Below are 19,877 nucleotides of genomic sequence, written 5' to 3' on the forward strand. Positions count from 1 at the left end.
TTCATTCCAACTCATGGCCACCGACTCATGATAATAAACACATAACCTAAGACATGCATCGTATATTGCGTCCCACATAATTTTAGTCATCAAGTATTTAACGGCTAATTTTATGACACCAAGAAGCAGTCATGAATCAAAATAAACCCCACAAACTGAGGGCAACACCGAAAGAAAACAAAAGAATGAACACGATAATGAAGAAATAACATTAATAAAAATTAGAAAAGACCAAGACGATCAAATTGCCAGGAAATAGCACGAGCACGAACCATATAGACAATAAGATGGAATAAAACAGACGCCATCCTTGGACGACCTCCAAGCAGTCGATGATTCCTCTCCTGCCAGATATATTAAATAGAAGCACGCCAGAAGACTCGAAAAAACTTACTACATACCCCTTTACCCATCCCCACTCGACAAACCCAACTCAGCTCGACATCCCACCCAGGCACCTGATAAGACGACCTCAAAAACACAACACACCTGACCAAACCTCTCTCCCAAACCCACAATCGAAGAATAAATGATCCTGAGACTCCCAACCACCCACACACAAGAGACACACACCATCAGACGAAACATCCCACCTCCTAACCTAATCCTGAGTACCCAACCTATCCCTCACAACCATCTAGGCACAAAAAGAGTGTCGAGGAATTCCTCCCAAAACAACAGAAGCTGGCCCCAAGACACCCTGGGACGATGATGATGCAAGCTCTCCCATACACTCACAATAGAAAACCGACCATTAGCACTTGGCACCCACAACCAATAATTCTCACCACTCACCCTAGGTCTCGCTGCCTAAATCAAACCCCAAATCTCACGCAACTCACGCGAAACAGAAGGCCACCTTCAGGCCCCCTCTCCATCCAAAAAATCTGATAACCGCGCCTCCCAGCTACTAACCGTATCAAACACCACTCTTGGATCATATGTCTCTTAAATCGCATCCCCAGGCAACCACGGATCCCACCACATAAAACACCTCCTTCCATCACCCACCTTCAAATGAACCAACTACTTGAATTTATCTCGACAATGAAGGATAACCCTCAAGCACCAGGATCTCCCAGCCTCACACCAAATCGCCCATAAAGATCGGCCCCTTAAAACATACTCATCCATCCACGCCACCCACAAAGAGTCGAACTTATCCAACAGAAGCAAAGAAGCTTCATAATAGCCGCCTCATTCAATGACACCACATGCCCCCCCCCCCCCTTCCCACTTTTCGGTAAACAAACCTTATCCCAAATAACCCATGTACCACCATGACCTTCCACCCTGCCTTTCCATAAATAAGCCCATAGAAGATGATCAACCTTATTAGAGACACAAGCAGGCAAAATAAAGATGTTGGATCAGAACATTTGAAAGGACTGAAGGACAGACTTCACTAATTGCAACCTCCCAGAAAACGAAAGCAAACGGGCCGTCCAACTCCTAAAACAAGAAGTAATCCTCTGGATCAACAGAGCGCAATCCACAAAAATAAGACGACCAGCCAACAATGGTAACACCAGATACCTGACAGGTAGAGAACCAAGAGCAAACCCCATAAGCTCCTCAGCCTTAACAGAATCCACTCCCGCAACAAACTCAGAGCTTTTCCCCACATTTGCAACTAACCCCAACATCTCCACAAAATCCACTAGAACCCTTCTAAAAAAATCCAAAGAACCTTGGTCAGTTGCACAGAAAATCATGAGATCATCAGTAAAAGCCAAATGAGTCGGGCCAACACGCTCAAGCCATGGAACCTATTCCACACAGGAGGCTTATTCAGCAACCTCAAAAGAACTTCCATTACCATCATGAATAGAAAGGGAGATAACGGATCACCCTGTCTCAGTCTTTTCCTACTCGGGAAAAAAACCTAAAGAGATCCTTTGATCATCACAAAGAAAGAAGAAATGTGACACAGGCCCGCACCCAACTAACAAACTGTACAAAAGTACCAATAGCTAGAAGCACTATAAATACAAAATCCTAATTCACTGAATCATAAGCCTTTTGGAGATCTACCTTTAACACACACCGTGGCTCCCTTCTGTTTAACTGATATCCCACCACAAGCTCCTGACACAAAAGAATGTTATCAGTAATAGACCTGCCAGGCACAAAAGCAGACTGGTTACCACTAATGAAAGTTGGAAGCCCCACTTGTAACCTTTTTGCCAGAACTTTTTAAATACACTTATACACCACATTACAACAGGAGATAGGACGAAAGTCCTCCATACGCTCAGCACCAGCTCGCTTAGGAATAATTGTGATAGAAGTGGCATTAACGTCACAAGGCAGGAAACACAACTCAAAAAAAATTCATAACTACATCATAAAAGTCATCACCAACTACACTCCACGAAGATTTATAAAAATCCATTGAGAACCGATCAGGGCCCGGGGCCTTCTCAGACTTCATAGAAAATAAAGCCCTTTGATCTTCCTCCTTGATCAATGGATGACAAAAAGCTGTACGTTGGATCTATACCAGCATGCAACAAAAGAAATCAGGATCCATAAGCATTCTAGTTCATTAATTTTGGTTGAAATGAAACATGCTAAAAACAAAGTATAATGGGTTTCATGAACTTACCTTGGCCGAACCAACGAAATCTCCATTTCAGCTACAAAATCCTCCGAATTCTTGTGTAGACCACAACAAGATCTTCCCTACTATTATCTTGGTGCTCTAGATTGAGTTGTGAGACTCAAAATAAGCTGGAATTAAAGGAAAAGTGGAGAAAACTCACTGAATAGAACCTATTGAAGAACACTTTCTTCATCTGAATTTTTCAGCAAAAATTCAGTCGGTTCTTCTGCCTTTCTCCACTCCAATCTCTTCAATATATTGCAGACTATCATGCAAAGAGATGTACTGCATGGGATGCAGCTCATGCTTGGAGTAAAGCAAAGAAGTAGGTGGTGGGTTCCTTGTGAGCAAGTTGAAAAAAACTTGAAAAACCCATTTTTCAAGTTTTGTGTAATTTTCAATTTCCAAAAATCCATTTTGATTTGAAAAAAACTTGAAAAACCCATTTTTCAAGTTTTGTGTAATTTTCAATTTCCAAAAATCCATTTTGATTTTAAAATCATATTTTCTTTCTAAAATCAAAATTTATTAATTTTACAAATTAATTTTCTAATAAAATTAATAAATAATTATTTAAACAATTTAAATAATTATAATTAATTTAATATCTAATATTAAATTAATTTTTACACAAATTCATCTTCATATATTTAAATCATATTTAAATATATTTTCTCCAATTCCGTTTGATTCTAATTTGAACGTTTCAAATTGATTATCACACTACTCTAGAGCTAATCCCTTTCCGAGCTAGTAGGGGAACCTCATTAGACCGATCTAACCCACATTAGACCGATCTAACCCACATTCGTTAACTAATGGGTAACTTTGGATCTACACCAGCACGCAGTGGAAGAAATCAGGATCCATAAGCATTCTAGTTCATTAATTTTGGTTGAAAAGAAACATGCTAAAAACAGAGTATAATGGGTTTCATGAACATACTTTGGCCGAACCAACGAAATCTCTATTTTCAGCTGCAAAATCCTCCGAATTCTTGTGTAGACCATCACAAGATCTTCTCTACTATCCTCCTGGTGCTCTAGATTGAGTTGTGGGACTCAAAATAAGTTGGAATCAAAGGGAATATGGAGAAACTGAACAGAACCCATTGAAGAACACCTTCTTCATCTGAATTTTTCAGCAAAAATTCAGTCGATTCTCCTCCCTTTCTTCACTCCAATCTCTTCAATATATTGCAGACTATCATGTAAAGAGATATGCTACACGGGATGCAGCTCATGCTTGGAGTAAAGCAAAGGAGTAGGTGGTGGGTTCCTTGTGAGCAAAAATCAAAAATCAAAATTAATCAATTTTAAAAATTATGCTACACGGGATGCAGCTCATATTTTATTTCAAAAATCAAAATTAATTAATTTTCTAATAAAATTAATAAATAATTATTTAAACAATTTAAATAATTATAATTAATTTAGTATCTAATATTAAATTAATTTTTACACAAATTCATCTTCATATATTTAAATCATATTTAAATATATTTTCTCCAATTCCATTTGATTCTAATTTGAACATTTCAAATTAACTTATCACACTACTCTAGAGCTAATCCATTTCCGAACTAGTAGGAGACCTCATGAACCTACAAATCATGTGCTCCAATGATCCGAGATTAATCGGGTAAACTCATTAGACCGATCTAACCCCCATTCGTTAACTAATGGGTCACTCCACTAAAGCCAATAGTTGAACTCCCCTATTATGTCCACTGGATATAACCATGATTAGTAAGTAAACCCTTCACAGGTTGTTCGCAATAACGCCTAGATCAAATTTCTATTTTACCCCCGAAATTACATCTTGTTCCTTAAGTTCCCACTAATCCCCTAATGAATAATTGTTTTGTGTTCCAATCACAAAACCGAGTCCCTCTCATGCCAAATGAGAGGGCGAGATCCCTTGTTCAAGCCCCAGAATTAGCACTTAAGGGAACAACCTCTCTACTATCCCTAAAGCGGGTAGGAGTGAATTCCCTCTTGCACCCTATGTCCCCAGCTATCTATCAAGTCTTACCCCTGAAATGGAAATCATATTGGGCCGGCACTGTTGAGCTAACCCTCACCTATGCAAATCTAAGGGCAATCCCAGATAAACAAGAGTTCATAGTTAGCCTAGGTTTAAAGTCAAGTTACCTAGGTCATCGCTTTGAAATAGTCAATCTTAAACAGTAAATAACGTTATAAAGTAAGAGTGACTCATTTCGTGGTCCGATCTTATACAAAATCTTTTGCACAAAGATACCCTCATTCTTCATGTCCAACATGAACGAATTAGGATCACTTCGTTTGTAGCACTTTACAACTCCTTGTAACAACTACAGAGTAGGGCATATCCAATGGTGGGCACATTAGGGCGGGCCTCTTGGGTAAAAAACAAGGAGTTACACTTACGCGAAATTGTTAAGAGTTAACAGTTATGGAACGGATGAATGGTGACTGTTAGGTGTAGTTACAATAGTTATTTCTACCTAATGGTTGAGAGTGTCTCATTCCAGTGAAGTGGCATCTTATCACCCCACCAGTGACGTACTGTCTCGCCAAGGCATCATTGCGAAATAGAAGTCTTTTCACTTAGGGTAGTTAAAAACTATTTTGCTAAAAATTGGTGTTAAAAATTTGGTTTTGCATAGACTTATTAAGTTTGTTCTATTTATAGCAACGAAAATATGGTCACTGCCACATTAGCTTTACTTAGTGCCGACAAACTGACTGGTGAGAATTACGCTAGTTGGAAACAAACGATCACAAAAATATTCATCATCGATGATCCCCTGTTCGTTTTAAAGAGGAGTGTCCTTCTATTCCACCTTCTAATGCCAGTCGAAAAGTTCAGGAGGCTTATGAGCATTGGACACGGGCAAACGATAAGGCCCGAGCCTATATCTTGGCCAGTCTTAATGACATTTTGGCCAAGAAGCATGAGCCTATGGTCTCAATGCATGAGAACATGGAGTCCCTGCGGGGGGATGTTCGGACAACCATCTGGACAGCTCAAGCATGAGGCTCTTAAATGCATCTTCAACTCCAAAATGGAGGAATGCACCTCTGTTCATGAACATGTGCTTAACATAATAGTCCACTTCAATGTGGCGGAGATGAATGGGTCTCTGATCAATGAGGGCAGCCAGGTTAGCATAATCCTGCATTCGTTGCCGAATAGCTTCCTACACTTTGTTAGCAATGCGATTCTTAACAAAGTGGACGATACCCTTACAACTCTCCTCAATGAGTTGCAAACTTTCCAAACCTTGTTGAAAAGTAAGGAGAAGAAGGGAGGTGAGACAAATGTTGTTTCATCTCAAAGACGTTCCATAGAGGTTCAACTTCTGGGACTAAGTCAGCACCTTCTACTTCTAACACTACTAAGTGGAAGAAGAAGAAGGGTGGTAAAGGGAAGGGGAAGGCACCTGCTAACCCACAGCCTGTCGCCCAGCGGGGTCGGCGTCCAGCGTCGGTTGCCAAGGGAATTTTTTTCCACTACAACTAGGACGAGCACTAGAAGAGGAATTGTCCTCACTGGTTGAAGGAGAAGAAGGCAACCAATGCTAGGGCCAAGGTAAAGGCAAAACAAGGTAAATATGATTTACTAGTTTTGGAAACTTGTTTAGTGGAGAATGATGATTCTGCTTGGATTATTGACTCCACCGCCACTAGTCATGTTTGTTCTTCTTTTAAGGGGATTAGATCCTGGCGGCAATTAGAGGTTGGTGAGATGACGATGCAAGTAGGCACCGGGCACGTCGTCTCAACTGTGGCAGTGGGAGGAGTCCAGTTGACTTTATTGAAGAAATTTCTTATTTACATGATGTTTATGTAGTTCCTAAGTTGAAAAGGAACTTAATTTCTATAAAGTGCTTATTACAGTGTAAATATACTCTTGAATTTCAATTGAATAAAGTGTTTATTCATAAAGATGGAGTTGAAACCTGTACAGCATATCTAGAAAATAACTTGTATGTGTTAAGGCCGTTAGCAACAAGTTCCTTCTATAACATAGAGATGTTTAAAACTGCCGTAACTCAAAATAAACGACATGCAAGCAAGGGCGTTCTATACAAAGGAGTTTGTATAAAACCGGATCACGAAGTGTTATAGTCTCATTATATAACGTCGTTCATTACAGAGACTTCACTTTATTAGGATGACCATAAGTAACATGACCTCAATCCTGAGTTAGTTGGGAACTCGTATCTTTGAGGGTAGTCCTTTGATTTGCACGGGTGATTTGGAAGCTGAGAACACAAACATACCACTTTAGAGATTCGTCTGATTTGGGAGTTGGAAACTCAGCTACACGTGATGGAATTCACTTTTCCCCGAAGTAGAGGTAAGTAGATAGATTACCCCTTTAAGGGCTGATTCTGGGGCTTGAACGATGTGGCATCACACACCTTCTCATGGCCCGAGAGGTGTCCACACATAGTAGGACTATGTTGTATTGTTCATTAGAGGGATCAGTTGTACTTAAGGAATGAGATGTAACTACAGGGGAAAAAGGGTAAATTGGCCCAACTGTACTTAAGAGCATCTGTGAAGGGTTATCGTACTCATGATTGGTTATATCCGATGGACATAGAAATATATATGTGGTGAGAAAAATGCAATTGCCAGTCTTTCTTGTAATGCCTGGCAGTTAACGGTTGGTGGATCTCGTGGCTAAAAAGTTTAGTCAGCTATTCACACACCGTTGGAGCTTCAAGCCATAAGTTCATAAGGTCCCCGTGGTAGCTTAATGAATTCAAGTTGAGAATCAGTTTTTGGGTCAGTTTGAAATGTTCAAATTGACAAGAGAGAGTTTGATTATATATGATATAATTAAATGGGTCAATTATATATGATATAGTTGACATGATCTATGAGATACATTAATTGGAGGAAAATGATATAAATATGATTTATATTAGTGGAGGCGAAAATTACTATGGTTCATATATTGCATATGATGTGATATTAAACCATAGGTTATAAATATAATATGATTATATTTATTTTTTTAATTAAATAATTATGGGATAGTTGTTTGCAGTTTTTTTCCGTAACCGAATGAGTTAGTGGGAGGTTGTCTTCGATTTTTGTAACTGAATGATAAAATGAAAATTATTTTCATTTTTGGAAGAAATCAGACATTCGCTCACCGATTAGTACACTGCCTATTGCATAGCAAATCGAGAGCATACACGACAGCTCAAAGTTTACTAAACGATCGTGTACATGCGCGCTTTTTCCTAAACGATCGTATAGAATTACCTAAACGATCGTCTAGCTTTTTCTACGCGATTGTGCACCCGAGTGTTTTATTAAATGATCGTCTATAAGATCAAGTCATTTTTACTACACGATCGTGTACCTTTACCTAAACAATCAAGCATCCGTCTATACGATAGACTCCCGAGATCTCCCACTTGCTTGGTCGTGGTAAACGATCGTTGCTTCCTCCTTCCCTCTACCAAATCCAACAGAGCCCACACCTTCTGGATTCTCACTCTGAAAATATCGAGGGTTCCGAATGGTGGTGTCTTCCCTATTGCCTTATTCGTGAGGAGTTCGTTCGTGGGTAGACGATAGCGAGTTTTAGTGGTCGATAGCTTGGATGATCTTAGTGATTGAGAGATTTTCTTCCTTGACGAGAGTGAGATTTCTACGAAGAAGAGTTCTTCAACTGGTATGTATCTTACTCTTTTGTTGTTTAAAGTTCAAAGCATGCCATAATTTGTTGTTAAGTGCATAACTAGTGTGTTTGACTGTGAATGCGGTAATTCTATCATAATAAGTTTGGAACGATCCTGCTTCCACTCAGAGGTGCTCTTTGATAAGAGTTCCTTCAAAGGGACCACGAACTATTTTACTAAACAAGGGCGATGAACCCGAAGATCCACTACCACATCTACTCCCAACAACTCCCTTCTCACGCCGCCTACGACTAACCAATTGGAACTCACCATCACACCCTCCGCTACCATTCACCACCATAGGAGTATCAACTTTCCCTACATCAGCTCCACCAGACCCCCCATTACCTATGCCACCCTTTCCAACCAACTCCTCAGAACCACCCTCATTAACCAGCATAATACTTAAACCCTGAACCTTCAACACACTCTTCTTTTCACACATAGCAGCAATATGTCTAAATGAACTACAGCATCCACACTTACGTGGTTTCTACTCATACGTCACTGGAATAATAAACTCTTGTCCCTACATATGAGTAGTAACCATTAGGGGCATAAATGATTCCCCGTCCACCTCTACACAAACTCTAGGATATGATAAACGACACCTCTCTCTACTTACGACATCCAAAGAAAAGGCTTACCTACAACACTAGCAAGACTTGCTAAACCTCTATCTGTCCATAACTTCAAGGGTACGCGTTCCAATTTAATCCAAATTGGAACAGAATCAAAGACAAAGGTTTCAGGGATGATACCTGGTGACTACTATCGCAGTAAGATGGGTTTGACACCTAAGTGCCATGGACCATTATCAAGCACCTAGTCTCGAGACTTAGATTTGAGGAATTTAAAAATAATTAGGTCGTTGTCCAACAAAGTAATGGTGGGAATCTCCACACGTCCCCAAATCCTCTGAATAAGTCGATAAATCATGGAATACGGTAGCCTCGCATCCACAAATTGACCCACTAAGGATTTGTCCCATATACTAATTCCTACACAAGAACATCCTCACAAGGTTCAATAACAACTCTATCATCCTCAACCAACGAAGGAGTAAATTTGAGGTTCCTCTTCAAATTCGAGCCAAATAGGGCCGACCACGACTTCCTCCCCATCGAACTAAAATTTCTCTCACCCGAACCGGCCTCCTTTCTACCAAACTAAGAATCTAGCCCAACTGAACCGACAGAAGACTCCCTTATCGAGTGAACTGGAATGACGGGCACAACTCGTCTTACATCGCCTCGGCCCATTCCACCTCTCCCAACCCAGCCCGCCAACCTTCCTCAAGCCCACAACACTTCAACCCACCCTATGCATCTCTCAAACCTCTAAGCCCAACCTGCCTATCATCAAGCCCACGACTCAGCCCACCCTTCGAACCCAACCCTTCCAGCACCAGCCTCTTGCTAATCTCCCCCTCCTCTAACCTAGCCCCAACAGAACCTCCCCCTCGCAATCCAACCATTCTTTCTGGCCCATAACACGATCTACCTTCCCCATCCAACCCACTCTCGCCCCCACTCCACCAGACCTAGAAAGTCCCTACTCCTCTAAGTGGGCCTTCAAAATCCCATTAACCTCACCTAAGTCCAACCCATTCTTAAGCACACTCAGGCTGGTTACCCCAACACCCCCAGCCCTAAATTCGAATTCGCCCGATTCACCCTAAACCCAGTTCACACGCACCGGTTCTAAGGTTCATGCCACCTTTGTCTTCAACCCCACAACCGTCGCCCCACCTTCCTCAGATCTAAACTCCATCAAACTCCTATCTCTGGCACCATTTCCACCAAACTTACCTTCCTCCAAACTGTTCGCTTGCTCAATAGAGAACTCCGAACCCTCCACCTCCGAGTACAACACAACTTTCTCAGCAACAATTGGCTCACTCTTAGGCTTTATAACATGGTATGACTACCTCCACACTCGCGAACCATTCTTCTCCTTCAGCCTTAACGGTGACCATTTACGCACCATCGATTCAGCACACAAAACAAATCAGAAACCCAAAACACAAACTTCAGATCCAACCGAACACACTAGATCCGGACACCAATCGAGTCACACCCAAACTAAACCACCAGATCCAGATAACGACAGCTTAGTAAATTCGAATTTCTAAATCCAAAGCTCAAGATTCCAGCAACTAGCAATGAATGATAGTAGTGGAGGACGATACCGACGACTAGTGTCTGCAGCGATGGTGGACTGCACGAGGACAGGCTGTTGCGTCGGCGGATGATGTGAGAACGAAAAGACCCACAACCAACGTACGACGAGATACTGCAACTCCAACTCTAACGATGAATGCGAACCAACGATGAAACGGTCGGACGATCAGACGAAGCTCAGACCGATGGCTGGATTTTTATAGGTGTGATGGTCGTGGATCGTGGACGATGACAACTAGATTCCCCATGACTGAAACCCTAAAACCCCCATTGGAATGATTTCCTTGATTCTTTGATTGATTTCCATTTGATTAATTACTATCAGTGTTGGTCGGAGGGAAAAAAAATTGAGTAGAATTATTCTTTTGAGTAAAATTATTCTTTCACTGTGATTGAGTGAGATTCACTGATGGAATAGAACCATCTGGATTTATAGAATTATGTCGATCAATTCTATTCTCCTGAGCCATCAATAACGAATATACCTTTTGAATAGAATGAGTTTCTTATTTACCGGTAATTACAGAAACACTTGAATCATACTCTGGCCTTAAACCACACAATATATAGAGTATATGATCTTCAATACTAACCTGTCTAATAGTAGCAACTAATGCATTAATGAGATGCTTTACTTTTTGAAAATATTCTTCTAATTTCATTCCTCCTTTCTTTACATTCTCAAATTTGATCTTCAAATCTAGCATTCTCGCCATATTTCTTGCAAAATAGCGAGTATTTAAAGTTAACCAAACCTCGCGATAAGTATTGTAAGATTCCTAGACATCAAGGAAGTTGTTATCGAAGTAAGAAGCCATGTCGTAATCAATGAGTCTTAATGAATCTAATACGCATATTCAGGATTTGGAATTCATTATGTAGTTGAAGATTCTTTGGATATGATTGTATTCGAAGGTATTTCATCTAAATCAATGAAATTTGCCAAACCATAACCTCCAAGAGTCGTGGAGATCTAAAGTTTCCAAAATAAGAAATTCTCTTCATCAAGTTCCACAGTAGCGATTTTATTCCCTAGATTGATTACCTTCAGCATTGCAGAAGAAACAATCAAATCAAAGGAAGAAGAAGAAAATCCCTCCTACTCAGAAGACGGTTGCATATCGAGACAAGAAAGCTCGTGAGATTTCCACACTAGTATTCACAAAATAACATTAACTTACTTATAAACTAGTTGCACACAATTTACACAATAGCCTTCATATCGCAGAGTAAATAAAAGAATGAGTAAAATACAAAACTACCCCTAATGTGCTATCTTAACACACTTTCAGAGATACTTACCAACGACAAAGGGAAGCAAACACAAGAATCCATGCTAGAGCCACATTCATCACATGCATATATCTCATTCATTGATCCCAACACATTAGATTCATGATCCGCCTAAGCGCACACATCAAGTTATAGTATAGTAAAACGGTCCAAGATTGAGTATAGTCTACAAAAGATTGGTTTACAGCTTCTCTTAACTATTGTGAATCCTTTCCCAATTTTGGCAAAGAGACACAATATCATGCAAAGGTTCCTAAAAACTAATCCAAGTGTGATTAAAAACAAACTTTAGTTGTAAATAGTTATAGGGTATTGATTTAATTATTAGACTAATTAGACCAATTGATTGACCTACAAGACCAAAACTCTATCAATTGCATAAACTTAGTGTTGAAATGCCTTGAATTTGTTATCTAGTGCTTCGAATAACCAAGTACGAAGTAACGTTTCCTAGTAGAGGTTCGAGAGCAACACCCCTGAAGCCTAAGTTATTTATGTATTTTCCATGTTTTGTAATTTACGTTTATGAACCTAAGAGGCGTCGTTCGTTCTGTAATATGTAACATTCTCTCTAATAAAACTGTTGTCCCTCCCGTGGATCATGTAAATATATGTGTCGATTCTCTATTATTTTATTTTTTCTGCATTCTTTGTTTGTCGATTTCGTAACATCTAGAAACATATATTCTAAGTTTCCTCTATGGAACTCAACTCTTTCTCATACTAAACATTTAATTCAAATCTCTTTACAATTTTAACATTTAGGGGTGATTATCGATTGAATGACTTTAGTTTTGGATTTAGACTGCTGTCAGCCACCAACATTCTCACTGTCATCGATCAATGTTCGTTGGTTTTGACAAAGATGATAACGGATTCTCGGCTATCATCGATTTATTTTTTTGGATTAGTGCATCCATCGAGTTGGTTAAAGAAAAATGAAAGAGAAGAGACTCAATAAACTAATAGAAAAATAGAAAAAAAATTAAAAAGTAGATAATCAAATGGGAGAGTAGAATAAAAAATAATAGAAAATGTGAGAAAAAAATAAGAAGAAAAGAAAAATGAAAAGTCAACGGGAAAAGAAGACCATAAGAGAAATGATCAAATGAAAGAGATGAAACAAAGAACATGAACTGTAGGAGGAAAATAAGACTCACAAAGAAAATTTTTAAAGGGAAAACAATAGTTAAAACAAAATAAGCTAAAGAAAAAAATAAAAATAATGTTTTTCTTTATAAATAGGTAATGATTATTTATATAGGTAATCATGGTCTAAAAATGAAAACCATAGGTGGTTTTCAAAACCATGATTCTCATGTATTTTCATCGAAATTTATGTCTAAATAGTTTCTTGAATTTTGAATCTTATTTTATTTTAGCTCACAAATATTTTAAAATATATGCTTTTGTTATTAAGCTTTTAAAAAGTACTTGGTTTAGTCTCTGTCATTAAGATTTTATTAATATTTTAATAAAAGGTAGAGATGATTTATATTTTTTAGAACTAGGATAAGTTATTCACCTTAAAAAATCTAGGGTTTTAAATTCGCATTAGAGAGTAAATTGTTTTTTTAGGGAAGAAGGCAACAGTCACTTTGTCTTTTGGATTTTAGTCGTTCACTTTGACTTTGTCTTCTTTTTTCTAGTTGACCCAACCTAACTCGAATTACATATATATATATATATATATACATATATATATATATATATATTTGTTTAATTTTTTTTTTAGGATTCTTATGGTGTTTGTCTTTGTTTAATGGTTGTAATAGATATCATAAATATTTCGTATTTAACATTTGAATTTTATGCGATTTTAGTTATTAATTCTGTGTGGTAGATAAATTTAAGTATTTTTAATTAATAAAGAATAATAACAACTCAACCCAAATTTAAAGGGTTAGGCTGGATCAGGTTGGGTTGAAGACTCTAATTGGGACTTTGAGTAGCCAACCTGACCAACCCGAATTTTCTATTTGGTCTAGAAAATTTCTCCAACCCAACTCAATCTAATCTATGTACACTCTTATATGTTAGATGTGTAGATTGCACCAATATTCTACAAACGAAACAATCCATGATGGGAAAAAGCTCAAATTTTTATTTAAACGGAACATCCCATGAGGGAAAAATCTCAATGGGTTGTGAGTTTGCACTTTGGACCAACCAATTCTTCGATTCATCCTCAACCTCCCTAGTTTCCACATCCTTTCACTCTTTGTCTTAAGCATCGGAGTGTATGTAGCAAGCACTATAATGACATGTAGTTTTTTTTTTTTATATTTTGCAAGTCACATGCTTCTCTCCTTTAAAAAAATTTAAGGTCGATGTCATGTGATGATTAAATGCGTTTTTTCATAAATTTTGGCATTAACATATACATTTTAGATTTAGCAAGATAAAAATAAAAAATTTTAAACTAGGTTCAAAACTACACTTGAAATTATTGAAAAGAAAATCAGAAAATTCAAATATGTTAGATACATAGATAGAATCTGAAATCTTTAAATATCGATTCAGTTACATGTTTTCCAATATGGGCAGAGACATTGGTTTACCGGGTAAGTAAGAAAGAAAAATGGATGCCGAAATCCATCCTTAGCCATGCTTCATATATATAATATTATAAACCAACGAATCGATCATATTTTACCTAATCTTCGCTTTCTAGCTCGAAGTCAATAACTGAGAGGATTCTTAATACTACAAACAGAAATTTTCAGAATTTTCTATTGAATGAATGGTACATGATTCTACATCGACAAGTACCCAGAAAAGAAGAAACAAATTATATTATTTAGTGCTTCATTTCGATAAGTATTGTGAAATTCTGTTGCTGCGTCAGAAGAAGGATAGCTATACTGATTCGGTATGCTCTAAAAACACCCTCGGTACAATCTTGATGAGCTTACAAAAATATAATTTTAGTTATTTTCCATTTGCTGATCTCATCTTTTATGGAATTGATCCCCTTTTAACTGTACAAGAATATGTGGAGCTCGACATGTCTGGAAGCATTGGAGAATGTTCTTTTCCTGATATTATCCCCAATATTTGATACTGGATCATTCATAGCATTACTATACCTTCTCTATTCATTGTAGGTTGGTTATTTGTCAGTACAGGTTTAGCTTATGATGTTTTTGGAAGCCCTCGTCCAAATGAGTATTTTACAAAGAGCCAACAAGGAATTCCATTAATAATTGGCCATTTTAATTCTTTGGAACAACTCAATGAATTTATTAGATCTTTTTAGGAGGACCCAATGACTATCGATAAAACTTATCCTATTTTTACAGTACGATGATTGGTTGTTCACAGACTAGCTTTATCGACCGTTTCTTTTTTAGAGTCAATATCAGCAGTGGATGAATTGCATAACTCAACTTGCATAGGTACATAAATATTGAATTATTGTATTTAGATATATAACTAAAATAGGCATATAATTACAACTTACATTATAATTTATTATTCTTTACCATGTTATATTTCGTTTACTCTAGATTCATTAGTACATATTCGTTAAAATGAGCACAACTCAACTGACATATAGAATATATCAACAATCAAGAGGTTTGTATTTTGAATGATACCAATTCATATAATATTAAAATAATTTTAAATATTAATGAAAAAAAACTTTAACTTTTTTTTAAATACATAGCATGATCTAAAAAAGGGTTACATTCCACTTATAAAAAATTAAGAGATACATTTTGATTATGTGAGAAAGATACTAGATTATATATAAAATAAATATTAATTTTGAAATATAAACTTGAAAAATAAAAATTTATTAGAAAGTGACATTTGATTCTACAAGAATCTAATAGCTAGTAGATTTTAAAAACGATGAGAAAGGAACATGTGTTCTAGTGAATTTAATCTTCTCCCCTATTTACTTTTAATCCTCCAAAAATCAACTTCAAAAGCACCTTAAAACTTATCGTCCCTATCAAAATCTCTATCAAATTGAGATTAATTCTAATATTTTTGTCAACATTTTTTTAAGATTAATTCGAATATTTTTATCAATGTTACAACAACTATGGAGTGGAGTATTAAACCTCCGACTTCTAAAGAGGAAGGTAATGCAATTCATCTACGTTGATATATATTTTTATTAATGACATTTAAGTGAAGTTAATTGACAATATATTTACTAGCAAGATTGATGAACTATACTTTATTGGCAAGCTCAACTGCATTATTCATGCCTCTTAAATTTTGCTCTTAAATGGTCTTTATGTCAAAATAAAATTCATATTAATTGTTTTAACAATTGGATGTTAGTTTTCTTATTATTATTGTGGTTCTTATTGGTGGGTATTTTCTGCCCCCAAATCCAACCAACCCCCCACTGTAAACTACCACGAAAACTCTCCAACAACCACAACAATTAGCTAACCTTTTAAACACATTTCCCCCATTTACCCTTCTTTCTTTTTCATTTTCATATTGGTCCCTCTTTCGAGCCTTATCCTACTATTAATTGTTGAGAATCTCACATTGGAATAATCAAGGGATCTCATACTTCTAGATGAACTACTCCACTCATTATCAATTGGTTTCGAGATGCAACCTCATATTATCAAATATGGTATCAGATCCCATAAAGCCCAAACGGATATTGTCGGTCTAATAAGAAGAGATAGAGATTGTGATTTGATCAAGAATGGTGAAAAAAAAAAAAAAACAGGGGACCAACCGCATAAATGGTCCAATTAAAATGTGCATTTTAAAATATGGCCATCAAATTTTTGTTTGTATAAATGGCCAAATAATATTTTCAAAATTTTAAATATGATTTATCAAATGACAAAAATATCTTTAACAGAAATTAAAAACAAAATATATAGAATCATAAGAGAAATAAAATTATGTAATCAAAACAAACTAATCAACTAAATTAAGAAACCGACCATGTATTTTAATGAACCAGCATTTGAAAAAGAAAATCCTAAAAACATCTCCTAAAACAAAGCAAAAAATAGTTATTAAAAAACATATTGAAAATCTAAAATTTTTGTGTCAATAGAAGTATATATATCTTATTTTGTATGAAAAAAATTACGTATTTGGAAAATTAGGACCTAATTTACAAAGTATTCACTAGGGAATAAAAAAGAAAAAAAAAATAAGAACAAACCCTAATAATCTATTTTCCATAATTATAAAGAGGTTTTTGTGTTTTGGTCCTCTCTTCTTAGTGTTTTATATTCCCAAGTTCTTTACTTTATATACATGAAGATCACCCAACATTTAAAATATTAGAGTAAATACTTCTAAAAATCTTGGACAACTGATATGATAGCTAGAAATTTCCTCCTATCTTTGCCACATAAATACCTGATACTAAAATTACTAGCTAACCATTTAAATATTTGTTAGACCGAGTCCTGTAAATATCTTGTAACAATTAAATATAAAACAACTCAACTCAATATGTACTCTGTATTCAATCAGACTATGCCCCACAAATACCTTAAACTAAATAACAACTAAATTTTCCATACAAATATATTATTTTGAAACCAGGTAATTAACCTTTTGTCAAACTTAGCAACATGTTATACTAAAAACAACTGTAACTATCAAATACTTTGTAATAGCTAAACTAATAACTAATCATTGTAGTCATATAAATACCATGTACTAAAAAACAAAATAACCAAATTCTTTGTCAATCTGAGCTACATAAATATCAATTTTTATAATGCATCTTATGCAAATACGATGTACTAAAAAAAAAAAGCTAAAACCTTCCTTGTACTCAAAAAGGACAAAGCAAATAGAAATTTTAAAAAAAAAATTCAAAGTTGTATTTTACAAAGAATGTCCAAAGGAAGATTTTGACAAATGCATAATGGAGTTTGACAACTTACCTGTATTTGCACTACAAGAAAAACCACTTTTCTTGACATTTGCAATTTTAAATACTTGACATTTTCATGAAAAACATGTCAAGAAATAGGTGATTTTAAAGGAAAAATGTCAAGAATAGATTTTAAAAAGCGGGGTTGTGCATTTTTTTTGGAAAATACAGTACTTGATGTTTTAAAAATATAAAGTTCAATTAATGGATTCTTGACGTTTTAAAAACATCAAGAATGGTAGAATATATAGGGCAGGCATTGCAACACTAAAAAATAGCGTTGCAACGCCACGTATTTTGACGGAAAAATGAAAAACGCATGCGACTCACGCACGCAGCGTTGAAACGCCTCTATGGGTTTTGACGGAAAAATTGCGTGCCTCTTGAACAGCATTGCAATGCTCTTTTAGTAGCATCGCGACGCTATCAGACAGATTTAAAAGAAATTCCAACAGTCGATTTTCAATCTATCCTTTGCAACGGTTTTAGTCGATTTTTTGTGCAATACACTCGAAATCTTCTTGGTTTTTCACTTCCCTTTGATGCTTCTTTGTTTTCCATCAATCTTGAAAAGATTTTTCATTGAGGTAAGTAGATTTGAGATATGCACTTTCAAATTTAGGGTTTAATCTTGATTTTCTTGTTTAGATTGGGTTTAAATCTTTATTTTCTTGGTTTGATTAGGCTTAATCTTGTTCTTGTTTAGATTAGGCTTAGTTCTTGATTTTTCTGGTTTGAAGCCTGAAGTTTCAAAGTTAGGGCTTGATTTTCTTGGTTTGAGGCATGAACTTTCAAAGTTAAGGCTTGATTTTTTTGTTTGAGACTTAACTTTCAAAGTCAGGATTTAATCTCTCATGTATATTCTTGAATCTTATAATAAACTCTTGTTTCATATTGTTCTTGAATGAGATTGAATTTTAGAGAACTTGCCAAAGTTGGGATTGTCACTTTGCCAAAGTTAGGGTTTTAATTTTAGAGAATTTGCAAGAACTTACCATTTTTCTTTAATTAAATGCTTGCCAAAGTTAGATATGTCAATGTGTCTAATTTGTTACAGTGAACTAAGTAATGTTTTGCCAAACTTGGGTTCAATTTTTAGTTATTGGAATTAATATATGTTTAGCACATTAGAGCATGTGCACACCTTGGGTTCAGTTTTTTGAGGTTCAATTACACTTTGGGTTCAATTTTTTAGACATGTTTGTCTTTGTTCTCTGATTTGCCTTGAGGTTCTCTGATTTGTCTTACTTTCTTGAGGTTGGAATGTTGTAGAGCTAGAAATGACAAGTTGTATGTATTGGGAACTTTTATTTTCCACAACTTGTTTTTTGAAGTTGATCATTGTTTATCATCTTTTCTTAGATTTACAATCATGGATAAACCATTGATGCACAAGAGTAGGTTGTCCAACTATTATAAATTGGGTGTGGAAAACTTCATAAAAGGATTTTCTAATACAAATAGCTCCTATATTTGTTGTCCTTGTTTGAAAGGTGGGAATTGTGAAAAGCATAGTAGCAAGGATATTAGAGATTATTTTATTGTCAATGGGATTGATGAAGGTTATAAATTTTGGTTTTCGCATGGGGAAAAACTTCCTAACTCATCATTTTGTGGATAATCTTCTAGTTTGACACTCATATGTATAAAGGGACTGATGTTGGAAGTTTAAAAGAAATGGTTGAAGTTGCTCACGAGGAATATTCAAGAGATTCGAATGGATTTGAGAAGTTGCTTAATGATGCTGAAAAACCAATATTAAGGGTGCAAAAAATACACTAAGTTGTCTACATGAGTCAAATTGTATAATTTAAAAGTTAGATATGGATGGAGTGATACTAGTTTTTTAGAACTACTCAAAACCTTAAAGGAAATTTTGCAATGTATGAAACAAAGAAAACATTAGGTACACTAGGAATGAAATATGAGAAGATTTATGCGCACCCCAATGATTGTTGTTTGTATTGAAAAGATTATGCAGATGCAATTGATGTCCTAAATGTAGTGAATCAAGATGGAAAAATGGAAATGATACAAAATATGAGAAAAAACAAATATTGGAGTGATATGGTACTTTCCACCAATTCCACGATTCAAAAGACATTTTAGGAGTATTGATTGTGCTCAAAACATGACTTGGCATGTTGATGAAAGAATTATAGATGATAAGTTATGACATCCAGCATACTCTTCAGCTTGGAAGTTAGTAGACTCTAAATTGTTCGG

General features: G+C 36.0%; 1 pseudogene; it reads left to right on the top strand.

Moving 5' to 3' along the window:
- Positions 1 to 14,513: 14,513 nt before the first annotated feature.
- Positions 14,514 to 19,433, top strand: LOC150035050 (uncharacterized; annotated as a pseudogene).
- The last annotated feature ends 444 nt before the right edge of the window (positions 19,434 to 19,877 follow it).

Source organism: Benincasa hispida, chromosome 7 (genome assembly GCF_027475165.1).
Source record: "Benincasa hispida cultivar pf3 chromosome 7, pf3_genome.v1.1, whole genome shotgun sequence".
Taxonomy (NCBI): Eukaryota; Viridiplantae; Streptophyta; class Magnoliopsida; order Cucurbitales; family Cucurbitaceae; genus Benincasa; species Benincasa hispida.